The sequence below is a fragment of the Notamacropus eugenii genome, chromosome 1, assembly GCF_028372415.1.
Source record: "Notamacropus eugenii isolate mMacEug1 chromosome 1, mMacEug1.pri_v2, whole genome shotgun sequence".
In the NCBI taxonomy this organism is placed as follows: Eukaryota; Metazoa; Chordata; class Mammalia; order Diprotodontia; family Macropodidae; genus Notamacropus; species Notamacropus eugenii.
Window position 1 is genome coordinate 127,645,615 of NC_092872.1, and position 26,103 is coordinate 127,671,717.

Genomic DNA, 26,103 nt, shown 5'->3' on the forward strand with positions numbered 1-26,103 from the left:
CATGGAGTCAAACCTAGCCTCAGACACTTAACTAGCTGTGTGACCCTGGGTAAGTCACTTAATCCTGAATGCATCTGAAGAAGAAGAAGGATAAGAAGGAGAAGAAGAAGAAAAAGGAGAAGGAGATGAAGAAGGAGAAGGAGAAGGACAAGAAGAATAAGAAGGAGGAGGAGGAGAAAGAAGAAGGAGAAGAAGAAAAAGGAGAAGGAGAAGAAGAAGAAGGAAAAGAAGAAGGAGAAGAAGGAAGAGGAGGAGGAGGAGAAGGAGGAGGAGAAAGAAGAAGACGACTCACTTTGTCTCTCTTATTTGAGACTTTTCTAGAGCTCTATGTCTGGACTTCCAGAGGATGAGAAGGGAATTTCTCTTTCTCCTCTACTCTACTGACAATGAGGGTTACACAAGTGCATGGTAGTGAGAAAATGTGCTTGCCTAAGTTTTTGGCCACCTTCCTTTGCTTTTTATTTTCTACCCTAAGCACAGGCCAGTGATTAGCAATCCTTCATGGGTAGCAACCTTATGTGCTTGAGAGGTAGAAAGATCTTGAGGTTGACTGCCATGTGTGGGGGTGGGGTTGGGGTGATGACTGAAACATTACTGCTTCTCTGAGGGTTAGACCCACAACCTCAGAAAGATATCCAAAGGACCAAGAAAGTCCAAGTTATGTCTTGGCTAGTCAAGAGATTTGAACCTTGTGAGCGAGTGGATCATAGAGTACAAGCATAAAGTGAATGGACAACATCTGAAATACAGTCTCATAAAGTTATCTTTACCATTCAGGAAAGTATAATGAATTGGGAGGTAATCGAGGGATTATAATAGTTTTATATTTTCCTGGACACACCTTCAAGTTCTTGTACTTTGTGTCCCATTTCTTGAAGAAGGCAGAGGATAGTACGCATGACTCTTGTGCCGTACCCACTGGAGATATTGTGGGTCCGTTCTCCTAAAGAGATAGTTCCCAAGTATCCATCAATGTCTTTAACTCTCGGTAGTCCACCAGAGGACACAATTAGCAACAGTATTTACTGAAACAGCATTGTAAGAAAAGTAACAACAAAGCAGTTCTCCCATAAACCTGGGCTACATTCTCCCACAATTATACCCAGTATCAGCGGGTTAGGAGGACACCCTTAGAAGTCACGAGTAGGGAGGCAGATGTGTAGAGATAATGGGTGGTCAAGGCACCTCCTGTCTCTAGGACCATAGTGCTTCAGTCACCGATGTCTGTGCTGCTCCCGCTGGCCTTGTTCTCACAGGTTCCTCTGATCACTGCTCTGCTAGACACTTCCGGATACTGTCCTAATTGGGAAAATGAAGGGAACAAGCATGATTAATTTCCAGCTAAGTGCCAGGAACTGTGCTAAATGCTTTACAATGATTGTCTCCCTTGATCCTCACAATCCTAGGAAGTGGGTGCTATTATTATGCCCATTTTACAGCTGAAGAAGCTGAGCATGACAGAAGTTAAGTGATTTGCCCAGGGTCACCCAGGTGGTGTCTGAGACCCTATTTGAACTCAGAGCAGCTAGATGGTGGAGTCAGGAAGACTCATCTTCCTGAGTTCAAATCTGCCCTCAAACACTTACTACCTGTGTGACCCTGGGAAAGTCACTTAACCCTGTTTGCCTCAGTTTCCTCATCTGTAAAATGAGTTAGAGAAGGAAATGACAAACCACTCCAGCATCTTTCCCAAGAAAACCCCAAGTGGTTTTGTCCAACAAAGGGTTGGACACAACTGAAAAACAACTGAATTGCTTGTTTTGAAATGGCTACCTGCAATATTCTTCTTGAGTCTCTCCAAGTAAGCTAGGCAGGTCCTGGGACAATGAATGTATAGTCTCTCACTAGACTTCAACCCACAGTTAAAGTCTTCCTAACTTGGAGCAATGAAGACCACCAGAATTTCCTTCACACTTCCACAGCCTTGGAGAACCTAGGATCATCTCCACACTGTTATGAGGCATCAGAAGAGAACTTTATTGGAAGGTCATGTGTTTCTTTCGATAAAAAGACTCACATTCCCCTCAGCTATATTTCAATGCTACTTTAAAGATCTGTGCTTGTATCAGTGACAGGTCTCCTTCCACTGACATAACTCTCATCCTCCTGCCCCCATAAACCTGTTGTAGGGTGATCAGGGGAGTCTGATCAATTAAGTCCCACAATTCATTTGATGAAATTGTAGTATTTTCAGACTTGGAGAGGCCCCCATTTGCCGGATGCAATGATCACACAACGGAGATCCTGAGACAAAAGGAAGTACCTCTTCCAGACATGAAGTGACCATGTTTGTGAGTGAAATGGTGAAGAATGCAGTTGGGCATGGATGATAGACTCCCCAGTCACCTCCTTTGCATTTATGCCTTTCTCTGCTTCAGTCAAGCCAATAAACATTCATCAAACAATCACGGACTACGTCAGGCACTGTACTAAGTCCTCAGGACATAAAGAAAGGCAGAAGACAGTCCCTGCCTTCAAGGAGTTCAGTCTAACACCCCAAACAACTATTTAAAAATAAGATGTGTGTGTATATACATATATATGCACATATGCATATATACATACAGGAGAAATAAACTATACAGGTAAATAGGAGAGTCAGAATTGAGTTGAGAAAAGGTCAACTATGGAGGAAGAACTCAGCTCTTTCAAAGAATGAAATAATCCCTACTTGCAAGTAGTTTACCTTTTGACATCATGGAAGGGTTGTGATCTTTATGGAAGCCATGTTGAAACAAGACACAAAAAAAGTGTGGAGTCTGGAGTGAGATGACCAGAGTTCAAGACCTTGTACAAGTCATTCATCTTCCTTGGACCTCAGTTTCCTAATCTGTGAAAGGAGGGGGTTGGGTTACTGGCTTTTGAGGTCCCTTCCAGTTCTATTGCTCTGATCCTGTGGTCTTCTGATGGAGGGAGTATCCACAATGACCCAGTTTAGGTACTGATATATATATATACACACAGAGTCAGACCGCAAGCATTTATTATGTGTCAGGCATTGTGCTAAGTGTTGGGGATACAAATATGAAAAAGACAATCCCTGCCTTCAAGGATTTTATAATTTAGTAGAGGAAGATAACACATAAAAACAAGTTATACTCTACTCAGCAAGTCCCTTCCTTTCACTGGGCCTCAGTTTCCTCATCTGTAAAATGAGAAAATTGGAAGAGATCTCAAGGGAGCTTTTTAGCTCCAATGTTCTATGATTCAACATAGGATTCTCTATCCATCACTCTGTATACATGTGTGCATGTGTGTGTGTTGGTGTGATGATATACACATATATGAAATTGTACATGTCTATAGTACTTGTTGCCTGTGTGTGCCTCTGTGTTCACGTATATACATATATATATGTATATGTATATGTATATATGTTGTATGGTATTAGAAAAGGACGTGATGCTTTTTCATATTAAAAAATATAGAGACGCACAGGTAGAGATAGACCCAAGCACAGACTCCTCATCCACACGTTTATGGTCATGCACATTTTTATACACGTATAGTCATGGCTTCTTGGATGTACTAAGAGTCACAAAGACAAGTGGACACATAGGGTGACTGTCCTGGTACTCATGTATCCCCAAAGCAGAAGCAAAGAAAGCCTTGAAAATGAGGCAAAAGCATCATGCCCATCAGGGAAGGGAACTCATTACTCCACTTAGGGGTCACTATTCCATGACCCTTCCATGTCTTAGGAAAAAACTCATCAAAGGTCTAAAGATGATTTGATTAATAAAACCATCTTTGGAAGCTTCTGATGGGTGTTTTCCTTGGTTGTCCCAAATAGTCACAATGTCCTATGAATGTAAAAAAGCAGGACATCAAAGGAAGGGCCCAGAAGTTCCCTCCTAATTCTTGGCCTTGACTTTTGGCGCCAACATGGTTTTCATATTTTCCAATCCAGGCTGTTATACAACATCTCACCTCAAAAATGTTTTCTCCCCCTCGCCAAAAGAAAAATCTTTCCAGCAAAACAAGCACACAAGACCTCAGTGGCCTATATTGGACCCCAGGGAATGAGGGTGTCATGTTCCTGGCCATTCAGGGAGAAAGATGGGAAAGGCACAAACACAGTAGCTCATGGATGCTCATAGACTCCTACATAACTCCATAGACTAGGCTTGTTTTAAATATGGACAGAGTAGGAAATACTTACTATAGTTTGAGGGGCAGTAGCAGGTTCCCTTCCTTTCTAAAAGTATGACACCCTCATTAATATCTAAAATACCACCTCTAGAACTTTATTCTTTTGGGTTAAGTATTGTCCTCCCCAAGCTCCTCTTGAAGTGGAGACCACACTGGGAAGAGTCACTAACACCTTAGTATGAGTAAACTTATCAGCTCTCTTTCCTCAAGGGCTATAAAGGGAAAATAGGGCACCAAATAAGAAAGTAGGGGAAAGATAGACAAATCTGGAAGACAACAATTTAGTTGAGAGCAACTCCTACTCACATATCCAGACAATCAACTCCTTCAAGCTTGTGAACAAAGCCTTTGTCTGGGAACCAGGAATCCTGCTGCTAGGCCCTTCGTCTCTTCCCAAGATCTCCTCCCCAGCCATGTAGCTGACCTCACCCTTGACCCAGGGCAAACTGACCACCAGGTCCATAGAGTAAGGTTGTGGGGGTCAGCAGTTCCCTGCTCTTTCTTACTCCTCTGGGGGCTGGAATGGAAAAGGAATGAGGAATCAGATGTCAGGGAAGGCATTTTGACCTGTGCTGAGGGCAGACTGGAGGCTGGGGAATAGAGAAGTTATGTTAAGGGGCTGGGAGGAGAAAGCTAACATCTGGTTTCCTCATCCCGTGGAGAAGATTTGCAGAAAGTTCTGTATTACAAAGGAAAGAAAATAGTCCAAAAGCCAAACGCTGCCTTCAGGACGAGGATCCAGAAGACTGATATAGCCTGGCTTCTTGAAGAATAGTGAACATCTGTGTAGAAATGTATAGTTTAGCAGGGCATGGTGGTGCATGCATGTAGTCTGTCTGTGTTGCTAGGGAAACAGAGGCTGGTGGATTCATCACTTGAGCTCAGAGGTTTTGAGCTGGAGTAGAGCCAAAGCCAGTTGGGTATCTGAATCAGATCTCACCCTAAGATTATGAGCTCCTTGGAGCAGGGAGCCACCAGACCATGTAAGGTTGGCGCAGGTCCAAAATAATGGAGCTGGTCAAAGTTCTTGTGCCAATCAGTCTTGGGATCATGCCCATGAATGACTGTTGCCCTTCTAGCCTGGGTGAGATGGTGATTCACATGCATGATTTTGCTTGATTCTGCCAACTACCCTGTGACATATGGTGTAGTATAATGAAGGAATGTTGGATGCGGAGTTAAAGGACCCAGGTTTAAACCCCTGTTCTTCCACTTAATGCCTGCGTGATTCTGGGCATCACTTCATCTCTCTGTGCCTCAGTTTCCTGACCTGTAAAATGAAGAGTGTTAGACTAGATGGACAGAAGGGGATTGAACTTAGATATTCTAAGGTCCCTTCCAGCTCTAGAGCTATGTTCTTGTAATGTTATAATTAGGTAGTGCCGTTATGATTACCCCCATTTTACAGATTAGGAAACTGAGGTTTAGAGAAGTTAATTGACTTGCCCAAGGTGACAAAATTCCTCATACAGTACTTGCAGACAAGATGGAGACATAGGCTAGACGATAGTGCAAGTTGGTAGATTTAGAAGTGGTTGAGACAATGGATTAATAAGCAGAATAAGAAACACGTTATTGGACACAGACCATCTCTGCCAGCAGAATATTATGTGAACAGATCACACTTTGTGATCAGACCTTGTAAGAAGTCAGGTTTTTTAGTGGGGGAGAATTAAAGGGAAAAAAAACTCAACTATAAATTCAGGCTTGAAAAAAGTTAATCTAGTATCATAATCAATAACCTAGGTCTTAACCTTTTTATTTTGCTTGATTATGCTTTTCTGACAAAAAGATCTTTTCCTTTCTTCCTTAAATGAAGAAAGCAATCATTCTACTGTGTTTTTCCTTAGTCTGACTACATTCGAAGTATTCAAGTTGTATTGAGTTGTGGGTACCACATTTTAGAAAGAACATTGATAAGCTGAAAAGCATCCAGAGTGGGGCAACCAGAATGATGAAGGGCTTTTTCATTCACATGAGGATCAACGGGAGAAACTGGGAGTGTTTAACATGGAGGGGAGAAAGAGGCTAGATTGTTTTTGCATGGTCGCAGAACTAGGGGCCCTGAGTAGAAGTTCTAGAGAGACAGACTTGGGTTTAATAAAAGGACGAACCTCCCAAAGAATTAGAACTCTCCAAAGTGCACTGGTAATCGTCCTGGGGTAAACCAGGAAAAGCTGGATGACCATTTGGCAGATGTAGAAGCATAGATTTAGAACTGGAAAGGCTTTTAACTATGTTTGACACAATGACCAATAGCAATTCCAGAGGACTGATAAGGGAGAGCTCCCAGCCTTCTTATAGAGAGGTGATGATGGCCCAACATGCAGAAGAAGACACACATTTTTGGACATGGCCAATATAGGAATTTATTTTCCTTGACCCTATTTATTGCAAAGGTTTTCTTTTTCTTTTTTGAGAGGGAGGGAAAAATAATTTTTTTAAAAAAAGAAAGGCTTTTAAAGATTGTTTAGTCCAGTCTTCTCAATCTCTCCTGACTTGTCCAAGGTCACATAGTATGATGGAGTGATTGTTAAATTTTCAGCAAAGGCTGCAAATCAGGTCTTAATTTATTGTTCTGTTGATTGTCAAAGATTTTAAAAGTGATAGGGAAAATGGTAATAATACAGTTAGTCAGTTTATATGCATTTTTTTACAGCAAGTTTCCCTGATAAAGGCTTCATTTTTCAAATATATGGGGAACTGAGTCAATTTTATAAAAATAATAGCCATTCCCCAATTGATAAATGATCAAAGGATATGAACAAGCAATTTTCAAAGGACGAAATCAAAGCTATCTCTAGTCACAGGAAAAAATTGCTCTAAATCACTATTGATTAGAGAAAGGCAAATTAATACAACTTTGAGGTACCGCATCACACTCATCAGAAATGACTAATGCCAGAGAGGATGAGAGACAATAGGTATATTAAATGAACTATTGGCAGAGTAGTGAACTGGTCAAACCATTTGAAACTATGTCCAAATGGGCTGGCTATAAATTGTGCATACTGTTTGACCCAGCAATACCGCTACTAAGTCTATACCCTGAAGAAATCAAAGAAAAAGGAAAAGGACCTATATGTACAAAATTATTTATAGCAACTCTTTTTGTGGCAGCAAATAATTGGAAATTGAAGGGATGTTCATCAACTGGAGAATGGCTAAACAAATTGTGGCATATGATTGTGATGGAGCACTATTGTGCTTTAAGAAATGATGAGGGTGGTAGTTTCAGGGGGGAAAAACATGACAAGACCTATATGAACTAATGCAAAGTGAAATGAGGAGAACTGGAGATTATTTTGCACGTTATGATGATGACCAACTGGGAAACACTTGTCTGCTATGATCAATACAGTGATCCAAGACAACTCCAAGGCAATTTTCATTACAGTTCCTCCATATGCCCTATACTCCATAGAAAACAGGCTATGCTTCCTTATCACTGTGACTTTATTTGTATCCTTTCCTGGAATATCTGCTGACTCTCGGCTTGTATACATCCATTAGATTATAAATTCCTTGAGGGCAGGGACTGTCTTTAGCTATTTTTTTTTTAATCCCTAGCATTTAGCACAGTGCCTGGCACATAGTAGCTACTTAATGCGTATTGATTGATTGATCCTACCAATTCTTTAAGGCTCAGATCAAATGCCACCTCTACTCCTTTCCCTTTCCAGAGAGGGAAGGTCTTCCCTGATCCCATCCTCACCCTCTATCAAGTATGATTTTCCCCCTATTCTCTGAACCTCAAGTATTTAAAGCGTTTGTCCCTCCATTATGGCATTTAGAATCATAGAGCTGAAAAGAGCCTTCAAGATCATCTGAGTCATTCCCTTCATTTAACAGTTTAAAAGACAAAGATCCAGAAAGGTTAAACCATTCACCCAGACTCACATAGTAAGGAGGATGTAGATATTCAAAAAGCTAACACAATCTTGGGCTGCACCAGGACCGTATCATGTTATATCCAATCCAAGGTACCTTCTTTTAAGAGAGGCATTAAATTAGGGAGAGTTCACAGGAGCAATAGTTGAGGAAACTGGTAACATTTAGCTTGGACAATGGACAACTTAGAGAAGACATGATAACTGACTCTTGTTTTATTTTTGGAGGCATTTGGGGTTAAATGATTTGCCCAGGGTCACTCAAGTATTAAGTGGCAAGTGTCTGAGGCTGGGATTTGAACTTAATTCCTCCTGACTCCAAGGCCAGTGCTCTATCCATTGCTCTGCCTCACTGCCCCATGATAACTGACTCTAAGGGCTTTCTTGTCAAAGAAAAAAATCTTGTTCTCTTCAGCTCCAGGGATCAGGAAACAATGGGAAGAAATTACAGGGAAACAAGTCAACATAAGTAAGAACTTTCTAATGACAAGAATTTTCAAACAGTAGAATGTGTTCATGGTGAACCTGGATCCCCAGTACTAGAAGTATTCAATCACAGTCCAGATGACCATTCATCCAAGATGCTACAGAGTGGATGACTGCATCCTGTGGGTGACTGGATTTATAATGCTCCTCCAGTTCTAGGATTTGATCATGGCGTGACTCCAGAATGACCCTAATGATGGATGGGATACAAAGATCCCAGGGCAGGCTGGTAGGGGAAGGTGGTCTTCTTGGCACCCCACAGGCTATACCTTGAAGATGGCCACCCACTCCACTTTGCGGAAGGATGGTCCTACACCAATGCATTGTTTGTCATCCAAAGCCCTTCGTAACCTATCCCCATCCTACCTTTCCAGTCTTCTTACACCTTACGCTTTGCCATACATCCTTTGATTCAGTGACACTGACTAAGCTAAAATCCCATCTTTTACAAGAAGCTTCTCCCAAACCCTCTTAGTTCTAGTGCCTTCCTTCAGTTAATTATCTTCTATTTATTCTGTAAATAACTTGTCTGTACATAGTCGTTTTCATGTTGTCTCCCCCATTAGATAGTAAGCTGGGAAATTGTCTTTGGTTGTAATATCCCCAGCACTTAGCACAGTGTTTGGCACATAGTTGGTACTTAATAAATGTTTATTTTGATTGATTAGGGCCTAGCAGTCCCCTTTGCAATGACCACTGTCCTATCTTTATCTTTCTGTTGCTCCTTCTCCACTCCCTCTAACCCTATGCATGTGTTTTCTGGAGTAAGGGTATGAATGAAGAGCACCTCCAGGGGGTGCTGGATCCAGCTCCTACCTGCTCCAGAGCCAACTGTGTGAGCACATACAGCTGGGAAATCAGCAAATGCTAAATGAAGGTTGATTTATTGTTTTACTGATGGTCCACTCTAGACTTAAGAAAATGAAGGAGAAAATGTAAATAATGAAGATGAAAATTATAAGAGTCATGCTTTTTAGATAGCTGGTTGTTAAACACTTAGCAGCAGATCACAGAGCTAACCCTGTCACTGCTCTGGTCATTGAACTTCATGGACTCCCTAGGAGTCCATGTTACCACTAGGAGAAAGTATAAATTCCTCTTTTGGGTATTTAAATCAATCAGCAAGAGTTTATTAAGTGTCTACTATGTACCAGGCACTATGTGGCCGAGCTATCTATCTATCTATCCATCCATCCATCCATCTATCTATCTATCTATCTATCTATCTATCTATCTATCTATCTATCTATCTATCTATCTATCTATCTACCTACCTACCTACCTACCTACCTACCTATCTATCTCTGTCAATCATCTACTCACCTATCCATCTCTGTCTAGCAGCTAGGTGGTTCAGTGGATAGATTACCAGTGCAGGAGTCAGGAGGACCTGAGTTTAAATCTCACCTCAGACACTTGTCACTCACTAGCTTTGCGACCTTGGGCAAGTCACTTAACCCCAGTTGCCTCATTGTGGGTCATCTCCAGTCATCCTGATGAATATCAGGTCACTGGATTCAGATGGCTCTGGAGGAGAAAGTGAGGCTGGTGACCTGCACAGCCCTCCCTCACTCAAAACAAAGTCAAGTGTGAGTCATGCCATCATTTCTCTGATAGCGTGGTCTTCTTTGGCAACAGAGCACAAACACACACATCTAGCTACCTCTCTCTGTCTCTTCTCTCTCTTTTTTCTCTTCTCTCTGTCTCCTCCCCCCTCCTTCTCCTCTTTCTTCTCCTCCTTCTCCTTCTCTCTCCCTCCCTCCCTCCCTCTCTCTCTCTCTCTCTCTCTCTGCCTATGTGAAATATCTACACCACTGACACTAACCCTGATAGGGAAATTAGAATCCCAACAATCTCAGTCTCTCAGAGGTCCTTGGAAAGAACCTTAGAGGTCATTTAGTCCAGCCTGTACTTGCACAGGAATTTCCTTTAGCATATCCTTGACTAGTGATCATCCAATCTCCATTTGAAGCTTTCTGGTGAGAGGGAGCCCACTGCCTCCTTAGGCCACATGTTCCACTTTTTTCAGAATTTGCCCCTATATCAAACCTAAACTTACCTCTCCAAAACTCTGAGAAAAAATCGTCTCTGACTACCACATGATTTTTTTAAAAAACTAAATCTGAGATCTCTTTGGTGTAGCGAACTTCCTGTGAGCAAATTCCCTACCAAAGAAATCACATATCCAGTTTTAAAAAATTATATGATAATATGACCATACAGCAGAGTGGCATTTGCTCAGTAGCTTATAGCATCAGGGAGTTGTCTGTGAGAGCCCTTCAATATAGGCATCTGGATTTGAAGACACCTGTCATGCCCCCTTAAATAGTCTCTTCTTCAGGTAAATATCCAGAGCCCCTTCAATGGATCTCCACATGGTGTGGTCTCTCAATATTCTAATTATCCTGTCTTGGGAACTCTATTATTTTTCTTCTCTAGGAGTGACACCCAGACCCCATGCCCTAGTTGCCTAAAAGGGTTCTTGTTTCTAGCTTCTGCCCCCCACCCTTGCCGACATTTTTAGGATATCCATCTCCACTTGTTCACTAAACCTACTTTGAGGGCCAAAGCCTGTTGATTTCACCTTTCCAACATTTCTTGCCTACGCCCCCTTTTCTCGTCTGACACTGCCTGGTGTGGGTCCTCATTACCTCACACCTGGATTACCGCAATAGCCTGCTAGTGGGTCTGCCTGCCTCAAGTCTCTCCCCACTTCAATCCATTCTCCCTTCAGCCACCTCCAAAGCCCTCTATTTGGTGTTCAATCTTTCATGACCTAGTCTCCTCCGACCTTTCCGGTCTTCTCACACCTTACTCCCCAAAACATACTCTCTTTAATCCTGTGACACTGGCCTCCTGGCTGTTCCCGGAACAAAACACTCTGTCTCTCAGCTCTGGTTGTTTTCTCTGGCTGTCCCTCATGCCTGGAATGTTCTCCCTCTTCAACTGTCTACTGACCTCCCTGACTTCCTTTATTTCCAATTATGATTCCATCTTTTACAGGAAGCCTTTCTCAACTCCTCTTTCAGTTCTAGTGCCTTCTCTCTGTTAATCATTTCCTATTTTTCCTGTGTAAAGCTTGTTTACATATGTTTGTTTGTTGTCTCCTTCAGGCAAGAGCTGTCTTGCCTCTTCCTGTATCCTCAGCACTCAGCACTGTCTGACAAATAGTAAGATCTTAATAAACGCTGATTGATTGATTGATCCAACAAACGAAAGAAACAGGGGTACCATGGAGGGAACATTAGATGTGGGGGTCAGAGGACCTTCATTCAGAAACAGACTGCTGCTCACTACCTGTGCCACTGTAGGCACATAACTTATCATCTCTGAGCCTTGGTTTCCTCATCGCTAAAATTACGAGTTGGACTAGATGGCCTCCCAGATGCCTTCTGGTCCTAAATATATGACCCTATGACATTTCCCTTGGAGAATTTCTGTTGATCATAGGATCATGGACACGGTGCTTATTCTCTTTCTTTCCCTCTTGAAACCTACCATGGGTACCCCTCCTTCCACCCTCCCAGATGAGATCTCTGCCTCATATTTCACTGAAAAAAATTGAGGCCATTAGCCTAGAATTCATTTTTCTCTCCTCTCCTCATACCATTCAAGTGCCTTCTGTCATTGTCTCCTCCCTCTTTTGTGTCTAATGTCACAGAGTGTCCCTTCTTATCTCTAAGGTTAACCCCTTCACACGAACATGTTATATGATTCTATCTCATCTTCCCCAGCAGATTTCCCCTTCTAACGTCCCTACTTCTTTACTACTCTTTTGTCTCTCTCCCTGTCTACTGGTTGCTTCTCTATGGCTTAGAAACACACCGTCCTCAGAAAACCCTCTCTTGATCTGTCCATCCCCGCTAAATATTATCCAACATTTCCACTGTCTTTTGTGGTGAAATCCCTTGAGAAGGCTGCCTATAATTGGATTGTCAATTTCCTCTGCTCTCACTCTCTTCTTAACACTGAGACTAAAGTTAGTTACCAACTGACAAATCTAGTGGTCTTCTCTCAATCCTCATCTTTCTCCACGGTCCTTAACACTCTTGATCACCCTAATTGACAGGGCCAGATCCCCTTCAATCACTGGTGAGTTCCTCTTAGAATCTCCATATAGCACCTACCATGTTCCAGGCGCTGTGCTAAGCACTTTTACAAATATTATTTTATTTGAAATAATGGGTTCCCAACTGAATTCATTATCATTCTCTCTAAATTCTCCCCACCTAATTTCCCTATTACTCTTGAGGCGACACCATCCTCCCACTGCACAGGATTAACCTAGCTGTCATCCATCTCACCCCCCATATCCAATCACAGCCTGTCAATTTTACCTTTGCAACATCAATCCCCTTCTCCCCTCTGATACTGCCACCATGCTGGTGCACAACTCATCACTCACACTCAGACTATTCAAAGGGCCCCCTGGCGGCCATCTGCCCACCTCAAGTCTTTCCCCACTCCAATCCATCCTCCAAGCAGCCGCGTGCTGCACATATTTGTTTGCCAATTGTCTCCCCTTTAGATTGTGAGCTCCTTGAGGACAGGGACTGTCTGTTGCTTCCTTTTGTATCCCAAGTGCTCAGCACAGTGCCTGGCACATAGCAGGTGTTTAGTAAATGTTTATTAACTGATTACTCCTTATAACCACCCTCCAAGGTGAGTACTATCATTGTTCCAATTTTTTAGTTGAGGAAACTGAGGTAAACAGAGACAAACTGACTAGTAAGTGTCTGAAGAGATTTGAACTCAGGCTTTCCTGACTGCAGGTCCAGTGCTCCAATGACTTTGCCACCATCTGCCTGTAAAAAGATCTGGAAAAACTGCTGTGGTGAGTGGGATAGTGAATCATGCCTCGATGCAGGGAGGGTCCAACTGAGATCAAGTATCAGAAATCTGGAGAAGCCCCAGTGTCCTAGAGGTTGATAGACAGGATTTCATGATTGATTTGGATAGCATGAACCTCAGAGGAGTAAGTGAAAATGGTAGGGGAAGAATCTGAAAGTGACAGTGTGGAACAAGGGATGTTCCAAGTCCTCCCCCTCAGCCAGTGAGTCTCAGGGTATAAGGAAAGGTGAGGCCAGCGCTATAAAGCATAGCCAGGGAGGCTGTGTTAGCAGACGGGATCTAGGTGCCAGTGGGAAGCAGGAATGGGAAAAGAAAACAAGTTTGTTACTTATAGAGCGGCCTTCTAGAGAGCTCAAGGTAAGGGGTGAATAGGATTTAGAGGGGAATACTGTGGGGGAGTTGGGTTGAGGGGAATGGGAATGAAAGAGTGGGCAATGATAGAGAATAGGGTTTGATTAATAGTAGCTGGATGGGAGGGAGGTCATGGAAGCTTGTTTATCATTGAGGAATGGATTCAGGAAGTCTTTCGGCATCCCTAGAGGTTCTACTTCAGGATAGAGACTTCTCAGGGTGATAAGCATGTATGTAGCTAAAAACCTCAGAATTAGGGCGGTGGGGAAAAGGACAGAAAGGGGAGACCCCTGCAGGTGTGCACTCCATGTGTAGTCTATGGAATGACATGGAGTCTGTACTCCTTTCTTGGAGTACCATGGTACTCCGTGGAATGACATGGAATCCTTGCTCCTCCCACTCCCCTTAGGCAAGGGACTGAAAGGAGCAGGAAATATTCCAAAGCTATAACTAGGGTTGGGCAGAAAGGACTTTGTCCATGATGCAAAAATTTCTAGGGTCATGTTGCTATTGAGTCATGTTTAACTCTTCTAAGCAAAGATACTGGAGTGGTTTGCTATTTCCTTCTCCAGCTCATTTTATAGATGAGGGAACTGAGTTAAACAGGGTTAAGAGACTTGCCCAGGATCATTTAGGTAGTGTCAAAGGCCAGATTTGAACTCAGGTCTTCCTAACCCCAGACCTAGAGCTCTATCCACTGCACCACCTAACTGCCTCCATGGGCATGCCTCCTTTCCAAAAGATTCTTTGTCCATTGTCTCTACATTTTACACTCCTTCTTTGCTCTCCCCTGCCACAGCATGGCTTCCTCTATTCCCTTGGTCATCCCTTACCCTCTTCTCCATGTTATACCCCACTTCCTATAGGCTACTTCTGAATCTACAGTAAGTTTTGGGGATGGCAGAGGATCAAAGATGAACACCATGTCCTGTCCCACCCCCCACCTCCTTCTTGGGTTGGGAGTGAGGTCAGCAGTTGGCAGATAAAGTGTAAGAGCACAGACTCTTTGAGAGATTGGGCATCCCTCCCCCATCCCCACTGCACTGGACTCTACAAACCACTTGTAGAAAAGTTGTTTAGAGCAGGAAGAAAGTAAAAGCCCACCCATGCTGGAGGTAGGATCCTGAGGTCTTCTCATAGCTGAGATGAACTATTCCCTGTCTAGTCTTTCACTGCTCCTTTCCTCCACAGGTAGAGGGATCTCTCTCCCCAACCTTAATTACCCAAGACACCACAATTCCTAGTTAGGACTAGGGGCACTACCAGACGTGAGAATAGCTCCAGAACTTGACGTCAGCCCCAGTCTCTGTTACTTGTACCACTGACTCATCCAGACCTTAATTTCTGCAATGGTTCCATGGCTTCAAAACCCTATAAGAATGGCAGCTAGGTGCCACTGAGGATTAGGAAAAATTAAGGCAAGTTGCCTGACCAGGTACACTAACATAGTCAGTGGAGAATGAAGACACAGAGGGTGCATTGTAGGCAGCTGTTTCTCCCTCCCACCCTCGACTTGGGTTAGGCTTATGGAAAAATCTCCCAGTTCTGGAATGAGATGCTATCCTCCTGGGAGAGATAGGAGTGACCTCAACACCAAATGGATAGAAACACAGGTTGCCTTTACTCCCTGCTGTTCTGAAGACCAGGCTCAGCCTCAGACTCAAACTGTGGGCTCTGACCAGTCCATACCTTTGAGTTCCGTCCATGCTTGATCTGCCTTCCCTGACGAACAAGCTTAGCATGGGCCATTGTGGCTTATCTCTTTGATTGAGGTGGATGGGATAGGAGAGAGAGAATGCCTCAGGCACCTTTTCCTCCTAGGTATTTGGGGGCTCCCTCATGACTGGGTGGTGGCCCACCACACCAACACCATCCAGAGAGTGTGGCTATGGGGCAGACATTCAGTTCTTTGGGATCCCTGAAAGGAAGCCACAGGACACTCTCCCTTCTCTCACTCCAACTCTTCCCATCTGAACTTAGAAAGGGGTTCAGAGACGGATGTTTGGGAACAGAGCCCAGGAGCGCCTGTTTCTCATAACTCAATCATAGTTTTAACTCAGAAACTCTGCAGCCAGTAGGAGCAATTAGGCCCAGTGGTGACATCATCCCTCCTCCCCAGCCAAGGAAAATGAGCTCAGGGGGCGGGCAATGCATTGTGTTTACTCAGGGAGACACTGGTCATCAGATGGCTCCTGACTAGACTTTCTGTGTCCCAGCCAGCATGAGGTAGAACTTTCCTTAAACACATTACTTTTGAGACAACCCACTACTCTCCAACTCCCATATTCCCTCTCTCCACTTTTTTAATTTGAAAAAGAGGAAAATTGGTCCAGGTCCTGTAGGAGTAGAGAGTCTATTTGTGTGTAGCAATTGTGTATCTCCTAATGAGAGAGGATGACCTCTGAGGGTCACAGATTTAGCGCTGGAAGGAACCTTTGAGATCATCTATCTAGCCCAAATTCCTCATTTTACACATGAGGAAATTAAGGCCCAGAGACCTTCAGTGACTGGCCAAGGTCACAAAGGAAGTAAGTGACAGAATCCCAATTCAAACTCATGTCCTTTTAGTCCAAATCCAAGTCTTCTTTCTACTGTACCCCAGGACCTTAGGCAAATAATTGCCTTTCTCCCTGCCACACACCCCCAGGATGCTTGTAGCACCCCCAAGTTCAGGGTCATCATCTCAACTAGAAGAATCAATCAATCAATCAATGGATGAATCAATGAATGAAAAAGCATCGATTAAACACTAACTATGACCAGCTAAGCTCTGGGGATATAGATAGAAGTAAGCAGCATGGAAAGAGTTTTCATTCGGAGGAAGACAGCCCACAGAGGGGCTAGCTCTTTTATCTACAGTGAAGAGAACATTGGATTTGGAGGCAGGAGGCTGGGTTTGAGGCCTGGCTCACCACTTACCCAGATAGTGGAGTGAGCTTGGATCTGTATCACTGGTGGTGTTCAAGCAATGGGTGACTTTGGCATCAAGACATCACCCCCACAATGTCACTGGTCCTTTTTGAAAACAAAGGTCAAATCCTAAAGAGATCATAGAAATGAGAAAGGGTCCCACATGTACAAAAATATTTATAACAGGTCTCTTTGTGGTGGCCCAAAACTGGAAATCAAGGGGATGCCCATCAATTGGGGAATGGCTGAATAAATTGTGATATATGAATGTAACGGAATACTTTTGCACTATAAGAAGTGATGAGCAGGAAGACTTCAGAGAGGCCTGGAAAGACTTATATGAAGTGATGCTGAGTGAAAGGAGCAGAAGCAGGAGAGCTTTGTACACAGCAACAACCACAGTGTGCGAGGGTTTTTTCTGGTAGACTTAGCTCTTCACAGCAATGCAAGGACCTAAAAAATTCCCAATGAACTCTTGAAGCAAAATGCCTTCCACATCCAGAGAAAGAACTACGGAATTAGATTGTAGAATGAAGCAGACCATTTTCTTTTGTGTTATGTTTTGTTTTGTTTTGTTTTATGGTTTCTCCCATTCATTTTAATTCTTCTATTCAACATGACTAAGGTGAAATTGTATTTAATAGGAATGTATATGTAGAACGTATATAAGATTGCACACCCTCTAGGGGAAGGAATGGGGAGGGAGGGGGGAATGAGGGGGAAGGAGAGGAAAAAAATCTAAGGTATATGGAAGTGAATGTAGAACACTGATAACAAAATAATTATTAAAAAAAAAAAAGAAAGAAAGAAAACAAAAGCCAAACAACAGAAAAGAACAGGGGTTCAAGCATGGTCTGAGATGCTATGAAGATGACTGCTGCATGAGCAAACGAGACCTTGGACAAGTCACTTAGTCTCTGCATCAAAGTTTATTTCCCAGTAAATGAAGGAGTTGAACTGGGTGACCTAGGAAGGTCCCTTCCTGCCCTAAGTTCTTGCACTCAATCACCACCAGCATATATTTGTGCCAGGCTCTATGGCAGGCACTGGGAACACTAGTCCAAAGAATGACACAATCCCTACTCTCAGAGAGTTTACAATCTTATAGAAGAAAACATCCAGACCATATATACATTATGTACAGACTAAGCATGAAGAGATCTGCTTGCAGAGATGAGAAGATGACCTCAGTAGCCTCAGAGTCAACCACTCCCATCTCCCTTGGGTGGGGACTCCATGCTTGTGATTTCTCTCCTCACTCCCTCCCCAGGGACTCTCCTGGGCTGACACTTGACACTTAAAGCATTCCCCTTGCTCAGCATGTTTGGTTGCCTCACCCTTACCCTCTATACCGACCCACTAGGGCACAGGGATATTTTAGAAAGTTGCAGGGGGCCCCGTCAATCTCTCCAGGCTTCTGGGGGATTCCCCAGGAACTCATGTGACATTCCCCACTCATCCCTGGCAGGATCACTAATTTGGGGGGCCAAAAGGCATTTTTTCTTTCTTCTCTACCTCCTCTCTCTCCCCCAAGGCCCCTCCACTTGGGGCTATTTCTTTGGCCCCTCCCATTTGAACTGAGAACCAGAGTAGCCTTGAAAAAGTGAGGGAGTCATGATGGCCTCTGTTGACCAACAAGGAGAGACCCAGGCATTCCTGGGCCCTTCAGAATAGTTCTAGCTGAGAACAGAGTGCCCATCCTGGGAGTGCCTTGAGCACATCAATCATGGGAGACAGATGAAGCCTTGTGTGCCCTCTGCCTGGCCAGAAATTTTCACTACTTGGGTGGGTTGGGCAGGTCCAGACATGACTGGAGAGAAGGGAATCTAAGGAAGGGGGGGAGGCCCAGAAGAGGACAGGAGGAAAAGCTTAGCCCACATCACCCTATCCTGATCCAGCCCTGCTGAGCTCAGCTTCTCTCTCCCTTCCTTGGCTGCAGCCTTACGGCAAGGCCTGAGCCGGAAGATTGGTGTGGGCCTCTGAGGTGTGTCTCTGGAGAGTCTGAAGGTGGGAGGATGTTCCAGGCAATGATCCAATCCCCCCCATCCCTTCATCTGTTGCAGAGAGGTCCCTACTTCTTTTAAACCTGTCATTTAAATTAACTCAATTTAATTCGGGCCAATCAATCAATGAGTTTTTATTACTATGATCTGAGCCCTGGAGCATGCCAAGAAAGAAGTGAAGACATGACCTCCCTTGGAGAGCTTGTGGTGTAGCTGAGGAGACAAAACTCCCACACAAAGCAATCAGAGGATAAGACAAAGTAGATTCAAGTATTGGATTGACCCTAGTCAAGAGCCCAGATGTAATAGAGATGGCAAACACAGGAGAGATTCCATCACAGTCTGGAGCCATGGGCCTTCTGCTGCTTGTTAGAATGCCAGTTACTTGTGTTCCCTTGAGCAAGTCACTTCCTCCCCACCCCCATCTTGTCTTCATTTTCCCCGTCTGTAAAATGAAGGGGTTGGATTAGAGCAATGGTGTCAATCTCAAATAGAAGCAGGGCCACTGAAGATCCCTTCAGCTGCCTAAGGACCTAGAAAACCACAGATTATTTATGTTTTATTGTATTTTTACTTGTTTGTCTTGTTCAATATTTCCCAATTACATTTTAATCTGATTCATGCTGCACTTGGGAGTGTGGCTCTATATAGTCTAGGGCTACGTGACTCATAAGGTCTCTTCTTAGCCTCAGTTTCTGCATCTGTAAAAAGAAGAGGTTGGACTAGATGATTTCTGGGATCCCTCCCAACTCCTGTATTCTTTAATAAGTCTAGGCTTGATTCCCTTTCCACACACATACACCTTCTAGGAGAAGCCTTCCCTGATGGCTTTTTGGTAATAATATTCTGCTTTCAACTTCACATACTACTTAGTTTGCAACTCCCTAATGACCTTGTCATGTATTATGATACATTATATTTACCTGTGTTTGTGCCTTCTTCAAGAGCAAGAACCGTGTTTTATCTAAAGTTAATATCTCTCCCAGTGCCCAATACAATGTTCTGTACACATTAGGAGCTTAATAATTGTTTATGGAATTAAAATTTGTTGTTATTTGGTTGTTTTTCACTTGTGTCCTCATTTGGGGTTTTCTTGGCAGAGCTATTGGAAAAGTTTGTCACGTCCTTCTCCTGCTCATTTTATAGATGAGGAAACTGAAGCAAACAGGGTTAAGTGACTTGCCCAGGGTCACACAGGGTAACAGTAAGTGCCTGAGGCCAGATTGGAGGTCAGGAAGATTAACTCTGGGCCCAGAGTTCTGTCCATTGCACCACCTAGCTGCTCTAGGAATTAGAATTTAGAGACTATTAATTAAAAGGGTAGCTTGGTAAATGGAATATACCAGAAAATTATACTCATCCTAGAGCTGACCTATGTAGTTACAATGACCTGGGTTCAAATCTTGACTGACATATATGGATGCATGACAATGGGCAGTCTCATTGTCCCAGGCAACTTTTTGAGATTGTAAATTGCAGAACAGTTGTCTGTCTACTTTAGCAGACTGAGTTTGCTTAGAGTTTCCTACTCCAATGAAATCACAGGTCTAAGCTTCCCTCTCTAACAACAGCAAATGATAAAGGCTATTCCTCTTGTCCCACATGAAGAAATACGTAGCTGTAAGCCTTGGAGATTGGCGGGGGGAGGACACAATTTGTGTTTGTATCCATGGTGACTGGCATACAGTCGGTGTTTAATAAGTCCTTCTTGAGTGGAATGGTGGGAGGAGGAGGGGAGCATCCCTCCAGGAATGCTTGCACTTTGTCTTTGGTCCCTTTCCAAGGCTTGGCAGCCTAGACAGGGGCTAGTGGGTCCTGCTCAGCCCCTGAAAGCTTCTTGCTGCTCAATGACAGGATAAGATGATTTAGGAGCAGCTGGTGAACCAAGCTTTTCCAATGAGGAGAACGGCTTTCCTCTACTGGGTCAGGAAGTGGCTTAGCCGCCAGACTAATGTGGAAAACAGGCCTAGGAACAAAACATGTTCTTCACCAAAAACATGGCCTGCCTGGTGGTGAGCTGGAGACACTGGGGCACCAAGGCCTGACTTCTACCCCACCTCATAGATTTCCCTCCCACCCTTGGACTAGCCAGAGTACTCAGGAGGTGACTGGGGGGTGGGGGGTGTTAGGAAATTGGGCTCTAGTCCTGACTGGGCTGCTAACCGCTTCTGTGACCCTGGATAATGAAACCCAAAACAAGAATATATAGTACATCTTTAAAGGCCCAAAATAGCATAGGATCATAGATTACAGGCTGGAGAGGACCTTAGAAGTCATTAAGTCCAACCTTCTCATTTTACAGATAAGGAAACTGAGGCAGAGAGTTGTTAAGTGGGCCTAGGGTCACACAAATAACGAGTATGAAGATGGATTTGAACTTGGGTCTTCCTGACTTCAAATAGCAAACCCCTCCAGGTATCTTTGCCAAGAAAACCCCAAATGAGATCATAAAGAATCAGAAATCATCGAACACTGTCCTGCCTCCAGGCCCAGTGCTCTATCCACTGTACCACCTAGCTTCCCAGAGAAGATAAGACCACCAGATCTCTAAGATTTCCAAGGCAAAAAAATGGAGGTAATAGTTCTTTTAAATCACTTGCCTCAAGGGGGTTGTGAGATTCCTTAGACATATAACATTTTATAGTCATAGTGTGAGCTGTCTCTAGGGATGAGGTAGAAAGAGGATTCCATTCAGAGTCAGATGACCCACATTCTCATCCAGGCTTGGGTACTAATTGTGGGACTTTGGGCAGGTCCCTGCTGTTGCCTGGATCATCATTTTGTAAAATGAAGAGGTTAGACTAAATCATCTTTTGAGTCCTTGCCAGTTCTAACGCCTTTGATTCCATGGTGATGGTGACAACTATTTTAGGATCCATTCCAAGCTTGGAAAGAGTAAGGAGAAGAGTTTGCCTTTTTGTGATGTAGGTGAATGCTGGGAAATGCTGGAAGGGAAGCCCTTAAGGTGCAGTCCTCCTCTCTCCATCCTCCCCCATCCTCAGGAGTGCCCAGGGACTCAGACCTTTCCAGTTCTCTTCCTAATGAAGTGTTAATATAATATGAAGGGAAGCAGAGGGGGTGAGAAGCAAAGCAGAGGAGAAGAGCTTACTCATTTGGGGCAAAGGTCCAGTCATTGGCTTAGGTTTGGGGTCCCTATATCGGGTTAACCTGAGCAGAGGTCAGACAGAATAATGTCTTGTCTCCTCATCAGAAGGAGAAAGAGTAAGGGGGTTGGTTACCCTATGGCAGGGGCAGGGCAAGAGAATGACAGATCATCCTGGAATGAGGAACATCAGGTAATATTAGTGGGGATTCTTATTTTTGTGATTGTTGTTAATTAATTTTTAGTTTTCAGCATTCACTTTTATAAGATTTCGAGTTCTAAATTTTTCCTTTCCCTGTGTCCCACTCCTAAGATGGCATGCTGTCTCATATTGGTATACACGTACAATCATATTAAACCTATTTCCACATTAGTCATGTTGTAAAGAAGAATCAGAACAAAAGGGAAAAACCATGAGGAAGAGAAAATAGTATGCTTCAATCTGTGTTCAGACTCCACAGTTCTTTCTCTGAATGTGGGTAGCATCTTCCATCATGAGTCTTATGGAGATGTTTTAGATCTTTGAATTGCTGAGAAGAGCTAAGCTTGTCAAAGTAGGTCAAACAATGTTGCTGTTCTACAGGTCAAACAATGTTGCTGTTCTGCTGTTACTGCTGTTACAATGTTCTGCTTCTGCTTACTTCGCTCAGCATCAGTTCATGCAAGTCTTTCCAGGTTTTTCTGAAATCTGACTGCTCATCATTTCTTATGGAAAGATAGAATTCCATTACACCCATGTACCACAATATATCCAGCCACTCCCCAACGGATGGGCATTCCTTCAATTTCCAATTTTTTGCCACCATAAAAAGAGTTGCCATATTTTTGTACATGCAGGTCCTTTTCCAATTTTTATGATCTCTTTGGGATACAGACCTAGAAGCAGTACTGATTGGTCAAAGGGTATGCACACAGTTTTATAGCCCTTTGGGCATGAACTTATTTTTTATAACAATATTTCAATGTAATCGCTTCCTTTGTAATTCTAAGTGATTTGTTTTATGCATTAAAAAATGCTGTTCTAAGAACAGGTCCATAAGTTTCACCAGACTCCCAAAGTGGGCTATGATATACCAAAAAAGTGTAAGATTTATTTTGATACTTTATGGGGGAGATGACAAGATAACATCTATAAAAACAGATGATAGAATAAATATAAAGTTAATAAATGAAAATAGATAAAGTAGCTAAATACAAAGGAGCTAGGTATCATGGTGTGTAGCACTCTGGGCCCAGAGTCAGAAGACCTGAGTTTGAATCCAATTCATTCTCTCTATGTGAGCCTGAGCGAGTCATTTAGCCTCTGTCTGCTTCAGTTTCCTTAACTGTAAGATGAGGATAATAATAGCACCTGCCTCACAGGGATGTTGTGAGGATCAAATGAGATGACACTTGTAAAAGGTGATTTAGAGACAGTGGGGTATAGCACAAGGAGGGCAGGAATCGAACTCAGGAGAGACCCAGCTTGAAATCCTATCTAGCTGTATCTTTGACTGCTCAGGGACTCATTTTTCTCATTTGTTAAAATGTTAAACTGCATCCCTAAGATCTCCTCCAACTCTAGAACTGTGATTCTCTGAGCCTCTGTATGTATGAGATCTAAGGGAGAAGGGAGACTCTGCAGCTGGAGAGGGGCTAGGGAGCCTTGTCGGAGGTTTGACCAGATGCCTAGAGAAAGGTATTCTGCCAAGGACCTCCACTGGGGGGGGGCTCACAGGGCCTGAAAGCCTGAGTCAGGAATGAGGGTGGGGGATGTAGGCGGTAGGATGGCTCATTCAAACCAAAAGTGGACGGATGGATAGAGCCTTCCCTCCCCAAGGAGTAGACTGAGGCCCCACCCAGATGGGCCAGTCGGGGAGACAAGAAAACTATTCTCTGCACAGCTGGCTGGACTAGGGGAGCCTGTTTATTATCGAACACTAGAACGTCTCAGACAATGAGGGGGATTTGGCTGCTGATGGTCCCTGGTTTGGAGGCCTCAAAGAATGCAGAGTAATGAGAATAAGATGAGGGAGCTGTTCACACATCAAGTCAAGGTCTGGGAGGAAGGTTGATCCTTCCCAACCCAGGCAGACACCATCTTTCTCAGTAAGTTTCCCTGGAGAACAGATACCCCAAGTCCCCTCATAAAAACAAGGCTGTTCCTGCTCACACCCCTCTTCCCACCCACCACTGTGCTGGCTAAGAGCTGAGCAAGTCCCAAGCTGGGTGAAAGCTATTTCCAGGATCAAATCTACCTTCCTCTGCTTATCATTTCAGCCCTTCACAAACCAGTCCCCACCTTTCCAACCTTCTTCTGCCTCTCCACAGTCTTTGATCTAGTGACACTGGAGCACATGCTCTTTCCCACCACTATCTCCCATCACATACCTTTGCATTTAATTAGAGAAAGGAAGGGAAAGGAACAAGCTTTTACACAGCTCCCACTATGTGCCAGATGCTAAGCTAAGCACTTTCACAAATATTACCTCATCTGATCCTCACAACAACCCTGCAAGGTAGGTGCTCTTATTATTCCCATTTTTCAGTTGAGAAAACTGAGGCAGACAGAGGTTAAATGACTTGCTCAGGCTCACGTTGATAGAAAACATCTGGAATGGTTTAAATTCAGACCTAGAGCTCTGACTGTGATACCTCGCTATCTAACGACCTTTTATATGTTTACATTTATTAACTTTATTTTTATACAATATCTATTTTATGGACACTTCTCTCCCCCATTAGAGTGTAAACTTCTTTTGGGTAGGAATTATTTCATTCTTTGTACTTACATTTATAGCCCAGTATCTGGCACAAAGTAGGCATTTGAGTGATTAGCTGATTCACTTTGCTGTCTCCACTCGTAGATCACTTTCCTTCCTCATCTGGGCCATCTCCAGCTGTCCTGATCAACAACCAGTCACTGAACCCAGATGACTCTGGAGGAGAAAGTGAGGCTGGTGACTCTGCACAGCCCTTCCTCACTTAAATCCAATTCACTTGCAAGTCGTGGCATCATCTTCCTGACAAACACAATCTTCCTCACTTCTGTTTCTTAGAATCCCTGACTTGCTTCAAGATAATTCAGATCTCACCTTCTACAAGAAGCCTGTTGTTGTCTCTCAAGCTGCTAGACCCTTCTCCTAATAAGTTACCTTTCACTGGCTTTGTGTGCACCTATTTATGTACATGTTGTCTTTCTAGCCTCCAGTCCCTACCAAAACAATCCTGAATGTTTACAGTCGGACATCTGGAAACCACCCAGGGAAATATGTGTTACCTCCTCTCTATAGCAATATTAATTGAAATGGGATCCTATCAGAGATTGACCATGCCAATAAAGGATACTCCCTGACAAGGGGTACGCTAGAGCATTCAAATCAGCTTGCTAGAGTTGATAGTTAAATTTTCAAGGTGAGCATAATTCATATCTTGGAAATCAGCAAATGCTGCAAATTGGGGCTTAACAAGAGAGAGTGAAGAGTAAAGGATGACCTTGGGCTAGGAGACTGAGGGACTGAGAGGGTGGTATTGTCCTCTGCATAATATGGAAGGTAGGGGAGTAGGGGGAAAAGGAGGAAAGTGGGGAAGTTTTGGGGAAAAGATGAGCTTGATTTTGGACATGGTGAGTTTATGATGTCTGCTGGACATGAGATGTCTGGAAGGCAGCTGGAGACGTGAGTTTGGAGGTCAGCAGAGAGATTGAGGTAGAATGGAGAGATTTGAAAATCATTAGCATACTAGTGGTAATTAAACCCATAGGAGTTGATGAGATCACCAAATGAAGTAGTATAGGGGAGAAGAGAAGAAGGCCCAGGACAGAAGCCATTTATGATTAGAGGGTATGATCTGGAGTGGTCAGATAGGTAAGAGAAGAGCCAAGAGAGACGAGTATCTGGAAAGCCTAGAGAGAAGATAGTGTCGAGGAGGAGAGCGATCAAGTGTCAAAGGTTGAAGAGAGGTTCAGGAGAACGAGGACTGAAAAAAGGCCATTGGATTTGGCCACTAAGGGAAACATGAACAAGGAGCCAGGTGGCTTTCCCTGAACTTCAGTTCATTTCCCTACCTCCCACCCAGTCACGTGGTGCTGATGCTTTCAGATACTAAAGCAGCAGCAGCACCTTTTGGACACTGAGACTGCAGCAACGTTCAGTTACACCTCGACACTCCTATGCTCATCTGATGGGAAAATCCTTATAGTCATTCAGCTTTCTAGCTTGCAACACTGGGCTGACAAGGCAGCTTGGGGAATGGAGGTGAGCAGACTTGGACCTTCCAGGGACTGGAGCGATGGGAGAAAGTAGCTTTGGGAAATCAGTGATCAAGTGCCTGCCATTTCTTTTAATTCCTTATTTATTTTATATTATATGTTAAGCAA

At 43.6% G+C, this 26,103-nt stretch overlaps 1 long non-coding RNA gene across 1 annotated transcript; it reads right to left on the reverse strand.

Annotated features, from left to right (window-relative positions):
* Positions 1 to 745: 745 nt before the first annotated feature.
* On the reverse strand, positions 746 to 24,930 carry LOC140524062 (uncharacterized). The gene is made up of 2 exons (XR_011973556.1): positions 24,518 to 24,930; positions 746 to 1,299 (listed from the first exon to the last, which is right to left on the reverse strand). It is a non-coding gene; the product is annotated as an uncharacterized lncRNA (long non-coding RNA).
* Between the last annotated feature and the right edge of the window lie 1,173 nt (positions 24,931 to 26,103).